The following is a 12,851-nucleotide window of genomic DNA, read 5'->3' on the forward strand; positions in this document are numbered from 1 at the left end:
TAGGACCGTTCTTCCCAGAGAGGTGAGTATCCATTCCTCTTCAGCAGCGTGCATTGTCAGCCAGTGGCTTCCTGTTGCTGCAGCTGTCACGTGTGCTGATACTTAAGAGAAATGAATATCTCTTCATCTATTCATTTCTCTTAAGTATCGACACACGTGACCGCCGGCAGCAGCAGGAAGGTTCCGGCTGACACTGCGCGCTACTGAAGAGGAATGGATACTTACCGCTCTCTGCGATGAACAGTTGCGGTGAGTATTCTGGCAACTGCTGGCACTGGAGCAGAACAGTGCGAGGTAGCTGAGGAAACTAAGTGTAATGTTTTTTTGTTTTTTTAGTCTTTTCTGATGGAACCAATTATACCAGCAACAGGATGGGGCCAATCATACCAAGATGCCAGAAAGAAATGAATATTCATTGCCCTCCACGCCCATGGGCGTGGAATGCAGTGTGTATTCATTTCTCTTTAGCAGTGGTCTCAGGAGTTAGCCGGAGCCGCCGGCTCCAGCCTCCTGTGACCCGATGCTCTGCCGAAACCGCTCCCCCACCACAGCCAAAGCACATACATCCGGACTATAAGACACCCCCCCCATTTTCCTGAACATTTTGGGAAGAAAAAAGTGTGTCTTATAGTCTGAGAAATAAAGTACATTTCGCTGAGTTCTAAATCAGGTTAAAACTATTTGGGATATGTTTAGGTCACAATTTATTGTCTGAATATTTTTTTGAGAGTAAATGATACAAATTGTAGTGATTTCCTGCTTCCATGGTTTGTGTACCTTTAAGCAATCTATTCCTTTTTCAATCATTTACTGTTGAACAGCGATGAAGCGAGCATTCCTGGTAGAACGGACCATTTTACAGTAATGCTTCATGTGTAAGAAAAATCAAATTTTGACTTTGGATGTCCTTTAAATGTTTCATAAAAATGTCATAGACTCATAAAAACTGCAGCTTGTGCCTAAAAAATACATGTTATATAAATAGTTTTACTTCTTTAAACGCTTGACTAAAGAAACACGCCAGTTTTATCTTCTGGTAACCAGTAATATGCATACTGTATTATTGAAAGTCCGTAGAGACTGTGTAAGTTCTCCAAAATATCAGAAACTGCTCAGGCTGTGTAATCGCTATGTGAAGCAAATGAAATGTTGCTTGGAAAAGAGACCACAGTGCTTCTGTGCATTTCCATCAAATTATTATTTAATCTGTACTTTATCATATGGCAACATTAGTCACTTGCAATGTGTCACCCTGCACGGTCATCTTAGAAATGCTGTGATAAGGTCACTATTTTCTAAAGTCCTATACTTGTACATGTGACATTGTTTAGGCCCAAGATAAGTACATACATATATACATACAGTATGTGGCATTGAGATAAAGGCAAAGGCAGAGGTGTCAAAGAAGTAGTTCTGATGCTCAGATCATTCGTTTTTCCCTAGTTCCTAAAGAATAAGTAAACTAGTTTTTTTCTTCATATTTTGCAGGTGCTTTGATTACCTGCAGATTGGTGAGAGTACGAACCCTGAGACACCCATAGATTATCCAATAGGCCCCTCAAAAGTGTACAGCTCAGGAGACAGTAGCGGGCTGCTCAGGAGACTAGGTCACACAACTACCGTCTGGTCGTGCTCGCTGAACGGGATTTGGACTCAATAAAAAGCGTAGACTATAAAGCTATCTACTTAATCCCAACTCCATCCTATGTGCAAATGAGCTACGTGCTCCTGTCTGTTGAGTAGCACACTGGGGGGGGTTAGATATTAGCCAATCAGACTGAGTCACAGCGCTCCTCCAAAATGCAGGCAATTGAAGCGCCTGCCAAATATGAAAAAACATCTTCAAAGCCTAGTTACTCTTTAAGTCACAGATAGCTTTTCTTCACACGGAGCAAAGATATATTTGGAGCTATTTTGCTTTCATTTATTTAATTTTGCAAAAAAAAGATTATTTCCTTATTCCATTTAGATTTAACAGCAATATTTTGTGATATATAAGATGTCTTTTAATATATATATATTTTTTTTATGCCATTCACCATGTGACAATAGCAATATATATTGTAGAGTTTCACTCTCTCAGGTAGGCAGTAGGTAGCTTTCACACAGGCACTAGATTCTTGTCTTAAAACAATGTGGCTTTTATTTTTCACAGGCTGCACAGCACGAATCAAAACCATGAACATAAATCCCTAGCTTTGTCCAGGTGCTAACTAAACAACACAGACCCTGGTTACTCAGACATGGCTGAGCTAGTTCCAGCTCGTTCAGACAAAACCGCTATTGTCCATAGCGACCACTGATACTTGCAGTTTGGTGCACACAGCCTGTGCTGCCTCTTCTCTGGGACAGATTTTGGCTTGCCACTCTCTTCAGCTCCAGAACAAATCCACTCTGGTCAGCTTCCCCCCAGCTGCCTGACTTAGGTGAACACCTAGCCTGGTTATATGCAGAGCCATCCGGTTGCAAATAATCAGAGCCTGTAGAGCAAGGATTTAATCCTATCTACCTGGCTTTGCTACAGTCCCCATCACTTCTGCCCAAAGCCGGGGGCTGGGCAACATCTGTCAATACACAGAGCCTACAGGGCTTTAAATTGACCCGAATGTGAGGCCCATGCTTGATGACACGAGGGTGACCTAGTACCTCTAAGAACCTGCCCCTATTTTGGGTACTGATTTTTGGTCATAGGATTTTTGGACTTTGCTACCACATCATGGAGAACAAACTACAGATCTTTTGTGGATGTAGGGTTTGTAAAAGTTCCTGACGTTCCTTTTTAAGGCATTGTCAACCCAAATTATTACCTTACAATAATCATGGACCAACAATGCACAACAAGTAGTTAACCATGTTCTCTCATCAAATCCTTCATGACTATTGGACATACCATACTGGAAATCCTTCAAAGCACCAGGTTTTATTGGTACCTAGGAATTTGTACTACATGTTGTTGATGTTGTTTTTTTTACGTTTCCTAAAAATGTTGGACAGCTTTATTGCCTTTGGAAATTAGAGGCTAAAAAAGTTTTTTTTTTATTATTATTAAAGAAAACCTCCAATATCTTATTTATTTTAGTTTTTTTTCTCATTACGATTTTTGGAAAGAATAAAATTTACAATACTTTTAAACGGAATGGTCGATCACACCAATGTATATTGCTTTGTCACATTTTTTATGGTAATAAGTGCCTATTATGAGGAAAGGATGTGCAATTCTTTTGATCGAAACCCAGCACTTAATCTAACACTTTTCACAATAATGGCAGATTAGAACTGGATTCCTGCAGTCTCTGAATTAGAGAGCAAGAGGCTTACCTTCTATGTAATGGAGGGAACGTCTAATGCATCCGTATGGGGAAAAAAATAGGTGAACAGTTTGAAGCAAGGTGGATTCAGACTTTGGGAATGAAACATGCTTTGCTGTTATTTTTCTGGGATTTTAAATGAGGTACATCAAATAGATTTATATATGCTGCTCTTACATAGAGAATAGTTTGGTATGGACACAACCTAAGTGATGAAGAATATTGACTTCAGAAGTCTGGAGAAATCTGTTCCAAGCACTTGGTAAAAGAAAAATAGTGAATGGACCCTGATTACTTTTCTCCTGTGTCAGGGAGTCAATATTAAAGGTAGCCCTTTTTGCTTTATAAAGTGTGTCCGCATTCGACCATAGAAGAAAACACGCCATGAAGTGTAATGGACCATAGTTAACCTCTCTGCTGATGTTTGCTCAGATTGCATTGTTTGTTCTGCAGTTTTAGGATGTTATGCGTTACATTTTATTTATGTAACACTTTTTGAATTCTAGTCTGATTTCAGAAACTGTTCAGTATAGTTAAGTGTTTTCCAACATCTCTTACCTTAAGAGCTACATTCAGCTCTGAGAGAGGGTCCATCTCCACACAGAAGTGACACCCAGATCCCCTATTACCGCTATAACAGCCAAAGGTTCTCCACAGAAATCAAACTGAGAAAGTATTGTTACACCTACATGGGCTTAACAATTGCGGTCACACAGGGCGTGACCACAGCCGTACCCATGCGGATAAGGGGCCCTATGACGCCAGCTCAAATTTCAGCTGGATGTGCATCCCCGAATGCACATTCAGTGTAAGTGTGTTGCGAAACAGGGGTCTCTGCAATACACGCTGGCGGCCAATCAGAGGCCAGCAGCGGACATTGGCATGCACGTGACTAGGAGCCAATGGCAGTGATATCTTGTGCTCCCATCACTTGTACACTGAAGTCAGCTTCAGAAGAGGATGACGTGCGGAAGGAGAGCAAAGGGAAGGCGAGTAGATTCTTTTTTTTTTTCTATGCATTAAAAAACAGCGGCAGAATGGTGGGCATATACCAGGATGTGAGATATATATACTGTATATACCAGGCAGCAGCCCAAGATGGGGGACATTACTACATAATGGGGTAGGGGGTCAATTTGTATGTCATTTTAGTATTTAGAATATTACAAGGGCCTATGCATATGTCCAATGTCCTGGGGCAGGGGTGGGTGTGTGTGTATCTGTGTGAGGGAGGATGTCAGGTCCAAATTTTGCACTAGGGCCCATCGGATTCTAGTTACGCCACTGGGTTCCTACCTTACCATCATTCTGTATTTTGCATCAGTCACTTCCACCACACCATCTCTTTATGCACCTCTTCTGACTAGTATTATCATTCTATCTCCATCTTACCACACTTAAATTATCTCTACACTCCAAAGTTTTCATAAGCCCATACAGATCTGCTCTTTTCTGTATACTCATAAAAATCACTACTTGGAGACCTGCTCTTCATAGCTACTTGCTAGACCTAAATGCTAATGTACCAAGCTGGCAGACTGCTCTGAGCCATTCATCAGTCACAGGTTGGAAACCCCTGTTATATATGGAGAAGGTCAAAACTTTAATTGGTTATCCTGGATAAATTTTTAGTCTAAGCTGGAAAATGTAAAACAAAAATTCACCCTCCTCAGATTCAGCGATGCAGTGGTGATATCACAACTACAGCACATGTGACCGCTTCAGCCAGTCACTGGGCTCAGTAGCTCATTGTGTGTACATCAGTATCATTTCTGCAACCAGTGATTGGCTGCAGCGGTCAATTTACTGTAGTGATGTCACAGCTGTAGCCTGTGAGCAAATACGGGGCTGTGTCGGAGACACAGCACTGAGCATAAGGTGAGTAACAGCTTAGTTTATTGTTTTATATGTCTTCATGCCTCTGAGGAACTAAAAGTTTATCCCAGGCAACCCGTTTAAGTTAAGTGATTGACACTAAAGTAAAACAACCTAACCCGTAAAATTTTGGATTTAATCTCCTTTTTAGCAGAAGTTAGTGGCCAATCCTCACTTTAATTTAGGGACAGCTGAACTGTCTCCTTGCACCTCGAGAATGTTGAATTTTAATGAGGTCTGTCTGCATCTTATGCATCCACAGTTATCATGGTGATGGCCAACCTAATACTAAATCAGCTCGGAAAACCATAGACAGATTTATAACAGAAAGTGACTTACTTACAAAGTACGGGAGCAATATCCCCTTGACACAGTATGCTCTTTTCATGGTGATTACTATACATACACCTTTTGGCTCAGAGACATTGCAGTGGTGGCATCAAGGAATCATTCCAGCTTCACATTGCAGGACCAGGTGTTCATATTCTGATGCATTGTTCCCCAGTAAGGTGCCATATTTCAAAGATATTCTCCCCCGATACATAATACTTCTCTAAATTTGGCATGTTAGACAGCATTTTTTCTTTTCTGAATCTGACAGAAACCAAAACGAGTCCAATATGGAGCTGTAATACAGCCTTGTACATGAGGGCCTGGCTAGAAGACCATTCTTTTATTTATACTTAAGTATATAATTAATCATGGCCCTTTTTGTTAAGGAGTTTACCGCCCTGTGCCAGCAGTGATAAATGAGTGCTTTGTCAGACTTCTGTGTTTAGCTTTTAATTGCACAAATAAAAGTTGCTTTTTAGAGGCATCCTCATTTTTTATGTTTGTTTTTTAGAGCTCTCAATGTATGAGACTGCTAACATTTTCTTTGAAACTTTTTAAAGGCTAAGTTAGAAGGACTGCCTGTTTTAGACAAGGCCCTTTTAATATTGTGTGTTTAGGAATATTTAGACGATCTCGTCCTGTTAACTAGAATCCAAGACCTGCCTCAAGCACTGGTCTGTGCTTCTAAGGTATTGAAATACTACCGGTACATATTTCAGTGGGTGCTGATTCATGCATTTTCTGCCGGGAATGTAAGCATTTTGATTCATTTTAGCCGTTGACAGCATCTCATTTGGGTGGATTGCTGACAGCTGTGACCATCTTGTCTCTGGGGGACGCACAATTTGAATTGGGGTTATCCTAACCTTTAAGTTGGGCATCAGTCTGATGCATTTAGCCCTTACAACAGATCATATGGTGATTGCTGCAAGTAATTCTATTTCTTACAATGGAGAGCTTGTTAAACCGTCGCACACTTTGTGATTTCCAGACAAAATAATGGGGAGACTTGCTCACATAGTGTAAGAACCATGGATCTCAATTTTTTTCTGTAAAGATACTGTTGTAAATTCCCTTAAATAATCTTGCATGGTGGCAGCTAAGAAGTACACTTTCATATTGTAAAATATTGAGATTTTTTTCTGAAACAAAAATCTGTAGGGAAATTATCACGTATTCAATTTTAGTTTCATTAATTCAATGTACTTATGTAAAAGATAAATATTGTATTTATGTTTTCAATATTGTAGTTTTTTTTCTTTTGTTTAAAATACTTGCCACAATTAATTTTGGGATTCGTGGCAGCTCTGGTTTTGGTTTTTAATTTAAATGTTGCTTTTTTCCTTTTGGTCCAGCAAGGGTTAATGTCTAGTATCCTTGCCAGCAGCTGTTTTTTTTGGCTCATCAGCTGATGTGGTTGGTAACCACTCCCACTATCCTTTAAATGGTCACATGACCCATCAGCTGACTGTTGGTAATAGAGTTATTCTTTGCAAACCAGCTTTGAGTTAGGAGCTCTTTGGTGTCGGTCGTGTAGCTCCTGATGTGGAGTTTGGGTTCCTTGTGCCATATCCTCTGTTGTTTGTATCTTTCTAGCAGAGCCATTAGCTGAGTATTGTTCCCCTTATTTATGTCTGTCCTGTGTTTATCACTTCACCTTTATTGATACCATCTGCAGTGGTGAGGCTAGCGTCCTTGCGGTGGCGGGGGGAAGGATCCGCATAGAACGTTAGGGGAGCTTAGGGACAGGCACAGGTTGGAGTCAGAAGATGTCCCATCCTTCGTTCCCTACTGTTTGGGCCTTCCTCCCCTTTTCCATCCTGTCGTTGGTGTATGCTGTATCGTCCACCAGACTTTCCCGTGTCCGAACATAACAGTACCTCGTTTGACCATATGGGAGATATGGAGCAGGGTGAGTTTACTTTATAGCAGCTGCAATGAATATGAATAAATTGATAAATCTCAAAAGACTATTACAATTTACATTAAGTAATGGGGTGTAGTTTTCCTCCCCAAAGGCCAGATATTGACAGTCTGCAGAAATTATTACTTTTATGTGGGTCTATTTATTGAGTTTAGCTATCTTAGTACCAAAGACTAAATGATCTCTATCCAACTCCTTCATCCTGTAGTCTCGGGCCTGCTAGAGAACAGTGGACACAAGTTAAACCCCGTCAATCTAACTGTTGTCAACTATCCATTGGACAGACAGCCATTCGTTTAAATAAACATACTCCTTTGATTTGTATGCCCTCTGTTGATGAGCTGAATTAAAGGGGCTGAGAGGAGAGATATACTTCAGTATTGGACTCTGTATTAAGGGGTTGAGATTAGTTGAGTGGTGTTTGTTGCTTCATTCTGACATATCAGTGAGGTGAAACTGTAAATGCTGCTCTGTTGATGCAGGTGGCATAGGATTATCTTCTGACATTGCAGTTTTACATCACTGATCTGTCTGCAGCAGGAAACAAACATAGCTCTGCACTGCCGTTGTAAAGGATTGCTGGAGAGTTCAGTCCTGCTAGAACCCAGAAATGATATAAAATCACCCCGAAAGCTATGCTGATGTAAATGGCAGAAGATAAAATTGGTCAGACAGGGAAGTGTACAGGAGCAGGCACTGCACAGAAGCATAAGGTGAATTTTACAATTAGATTGACTTGATAACTCAGAAATTGTCAGGCTAGTCAGGAGCACTCAGGAGAGGGGTTGGGTCTGCAGTACTGAGGAGAAGCAAGTGCTGCTGGAAAATGTAGTTTAAGTACATGAGAATAGTACATGAGAATAAGACCTGAGAATAAGATCTGTTACAAGAAGCTGGATTCACCTAGCTAGGGGCTGATAGAAATGCAAAAAAGTAGAGGAAAGAAACTGTGTGTTGGGTTTAGTCTGAATATTAACAATAAATAAGCATTTATTGTGCTTTCTTAAAAATGTGATTCTGGGAATAACCCTTTAAGCTCTGTGGTGCTTTCTCAGTAAAACTATATAGCAATATTGATTGGAGGATGTGCCCCAGCTCTATGTAATATAGTTTTATATAGGCAGTAATGGAGTGGAAGAAACAGTTGTAAAATGAACTGAAAAGCTTTTGGTTTTTGTAGCTTCTGTGATTCCAAGTGTAAACCCGAGACTATATTAAGAGCATAACTGAGGAGTAGAAGTAAAGCACAAAGTGTTCTTTTAAACATCCCTAACGCCTAAACAATGATTTTATTGCAATATAATGACTTGTACATAAACGTTCTTCCTATGTGTTTCATTCCTTTCATTTCCATGGATTCGAGTAGAACATTTTCTGTAGATCTAAGAGAATAATGATGCATAATTTTACTCACTGAGCATACGGCCCAAGAATCCAAAACAGTCGAAAAACTTGATGCACAAAGCTAAACTTCTTTTTTTATACCTCATTAAACCAAACTGCAGTGCAAATTAAACCATTGTTTACATCATTAAAACAAACCTCACTTTAAACCTTACTTTGAAAGTGTTTTGTTGTTGCTTACAATAGTTGGATTCTGTTACGGCTGTATTTTCCCAGGAAACCAAAACTTCCCAATTTGTAATTTGGATGCCCCATTTACATATTTATTGTGAAAATTCATCAACTTTGGAAGGAATTAACTAAAACTGTCTTTTTGTTTGCTGGTTTTCCCCTAAAAGTGTAAGAGATGTAAAAATTGCCCCAAGATGAAAATTCTGTAATGAAAGTGCAAAGGCAAAAAATGTTTGTATCGAAATAACCAACGCGTCGGGTCGTTGGTGGGTGAGCCTGCATGTATATTTTGTCTTAATTTAATGGTCCTGTTATTTGCATATCCTTGAATACTACATGTTTGCATTTCTAATGGGACTATTCGGTAAAGTGATTGCACCACTCGAACTACTTGCTTATTCTTTATTGTTAGTTTACTTTATATATGAATCTTGGTACCTACCTTTTTACTTGAAACATAAAACGAAAGAAATGAGCTGCAATATAAGTTGCTATTTATGCAGCATGTAGGCAAGTGTTTACACTGGCAAATGAACAGACAAAACCCAAGATAAAACAAAATCAGCAAATACCCTGCAGTAATTAAATAAATAGCAATAGTGCATGAAAATTATATAGGGTACTTGGTTAACATATTTTTGATCTTTCACTTGAACCTATTTGCACATATCGTTTCTTTTAGTTGGTCATTTTGATACTTGCAATTTTTGTCTATGCGGTTTCGTTAGAGAATTTTACATCTTGTGGCAATTTTCACATCATCTCCTTCTTCTGTATTTTATCATGTTGGATATTTATTTCCTTTTTCCTTGTTCTTAATTACATTTCTGTTAAACATTTATACTATTGGTATTTACAATCGGCCTAGCACCTTTCTCCTTCTTTTGGTTTTCGCAAATTTTGTGCTAATAGGGCATTTATTTTGCTTGAGGTCACAATTCCCTATTTTCATTTTTCTGATGTATAACTGCCTTCTGCGACTGATTTACCATTGACTGTAAAAACTGTGGCAACCCCTATGGAGGCACTGATGGAAGCTAGTAATTAGTGGGAGATAAAGAGAGAAACAAGTACAACTGTAAATTTGTTGAATTGAGTTTTTAACAGCTTGACCAGAGAAGGCAACTCCGGGAGGTGTGTGGCGGTGGAGTTGTAGTGCTCCCAATGCTTGTTCAACAAGGCGTTCATTAGTTTAGCTGTTCATGGATAAAAATTGTGGACATAAAGAAATTTACATTGGATAAAGCATGAAGGATTGCCAGAAATTGAGGCTTTCGTCTGTGTGGATTCTGCGGCCCCACTTCATCAAGGCCTATGATTTGCTCAGCGGTCTTGGTGAGGAGGTGTATTGGAGAGGCACATCTTGATGAATCGGGAGCATATGATGAGTGCCGGTTGTTTCCACGTCCACAACAGAAGTCTTACTCCAGTCTAGTATAAGGAACGGCCCAAATTGCCATGAGTTATGTCGTCACACTCTTGCCTCAGCTCAGTCCATTTTGGCGACACTGGGCGAAACTGGTTTGAAAATGCCAAAAGTCACAACATTTTTGCTTTTCAAAACAATTTGCACCAGATTTTGATGAATCTGGACCTTTGTCTTTAGAAAGTATGTATTGCATACATTAAAACAAATTAGAAACAGCAATCACATGTGAAAAGTAGTAAACCAATGTGCTCTTCTATGCATTTATAGCCCATGTTAGGACCTCAGCAGAATCATGAAGATCTGGGAGAGACACTTATTTCTAGGCAACCATTGGGAATAGAGGGTTGAACACAACCTCGGCAACCATGTTTACCAGGCAGGGGGCATCCTAATTATAGTGGTCTATTCTGTTGGTCACAATTTTGGCGGTGCCCAATTAACTTGTTTGTTTTATGTCATGTTTTTTTAGTGTAAAAAAACATGCTAATATTCAAGTATTAAAATTTAGGCTTCACAGTGTTGGCTATAGCAGTTATTACATAGCTCAATACTACGTCACAATATAACAAAAGAGTATGTGGTCACATTGGGACCCACAAACTGGTGCAACTGTGACACATAAAATAGTAGTCTGATGCTAAAAAATGTTTTTTTTTTATTAGTCATGGACTGTTTTTAAGCCAAGAAACAAAGGCATAATCACCAACCAGCAACCCAGCAGATCCAGTGCAGACTATTTTGAAGGTCTGTGCTGGTTACGGAGGTGATATCTACTGTTTTAGCATGATCGCTGAAGGCTACGATTGGCCGCAGCGGTCATTTGACTTAGGAGATTGCATCACCAGTCAAACATTCAGTGTTGTACTCTTTTAGTTACATGATGGCTACAGCCAATCACAGACTTCAGCGGGTCTGCTGTCTTCAAAATGGAACAGGCATTGTTTCCAGAGTAACCGCAGTGGATGTTCGGGGTGCTGGAAGGTAAGTATGCCTCTATTTATTGTTTTGAAAACCTTCTCTACCGCAAAATGTTTTTTGTGTCAGATGACCCCTTTTAGATCTTGCCTCTTATATATAACACTCTTAGGCCTCACTAATTAGGCCTCACTCATTATAAAATATGGTTCTATTTACATGGATATGAATTTTCACAGACCGCATGTCAGTGCAAAACTGATGGACAAGTCCAATTTTTTCCAATACCATGGATGAAAAGTTCCAGTACAAGTCTATTTTTCCATGACAACGGCACACAGATGGCCACAGCATAAATCTGTGTGCTGTCTGAATTTAATATTGCAAAGGATAGGAGATTTATGTAGAACACGGACACAGATGATGCACTGATGGTAAAAGCGGAGGCACTATGGTAAAAGCAGACACACTGATCCAAAGCACAATTTTTCCACAGATGTGTGAGACCTTCGTAACATAGGAGTCGCAACAAATTCATTATGTTGTAATCTAACATTGCTGTATTGAGATCTTTGCCCTGGCTATAACGGTCAAATTTGCTGTGCAGTCCCAGCTGTAAGATAGTTGTTCACTTCTTTTTAAAAGCAGGCCCACTGAATTGGAAACACCCGCCCCCCCCATCTACGGGACTTCTGCTGCTTTCCCATATTGCTTCCCGAGTCCCTTGCCAATCCTTCTGGCTGAAATGGCTCGGGACTGCTGCCGACGATCACTGTCCTCAGCAGGGACACATTGGTCACCCTGTGGCCACTGGTTGGCTGCAGCTGTAGCATTGTGAATGTGGGGCCACTCTCGGATTTAGGCTTGACAGGATTTGGTGAGTCTTTCTCCTGTCGAGTAGAATACTCCACACTGCCGTATACTTTATCTTCCATATGCTGGTTTTTGTTATCTTGATCTCTGCATATGCTTCGTATTGGGGTGACAGTGAGTATAAAGAAGTATTGAGTCTTCTGTTCGCCAGGGGAACGAGAGCCTTTACAGCTCAACATGGAAGAAGCAGAGCACAGAAGATTTGCCATCTTGCCGAAGAAAGATTGTGTGCCAAACACCTCTGCCAGAGATTAAGCACATGAAGAATTTCTTAAATTAAGGCTGTTTTACTATTGTTCTCTATGTAGTGATACAAACAGAAAAGGCGTGAATGTGTATTCTTACATGCTTAATCTTTTACAACACTTGCTATCCTCACTGTCAAACATGGAGCTGGAAATGGTGAAGAACACATTATTCAGGTCAAATACCTGCAAACAATGCAGCGCTCCCACACCAAAATGACAAGTGCGCACATCTGTACATTTCCCCAGAGGACTGTTTTATTTTCCAGCTCTCGGTGTGTTTCATCCCGTGTGCGGTGAAATGGCGCAGTCACACTTGGCCAGGCTTCAGATTCCGTCTATTCTCTTATTATTAATGTTTGGACATTGAATCT

At 40.1% G+C, this 12,851-nt stretch overlaps 1 protein-coding gene across 2 annotated transcripts in view; it reads left to right on the forward strand.

The window, feature by feature from the left end:
- ASCC3 (activating signal cointegrator 1 complex subunit 3) overlaps positions 1-12,851 on the forward strand; it is an 824,578-nt gene that overhangs the window by 401,056 nt on the left and 410,671 nt on the right. The gene's annotated exons all lie outside the window — the stretch shown is intronic.

This window comes from Ranitomeya variabilis, chromosome 2, assembly GCF_051348905.1.
Source record: "Ranitomeya variabilis isolate aRanVar5 chromosome 2, aRanVar5.hap1, whole genome shotgun sequence".
NCBI classification, from domain to species: Eukaryota; Metazoa; Chordata; class Amphibia; order Anura; family Dendrobatidae; genus Ranitomeya; species Ranitomeya variabilis.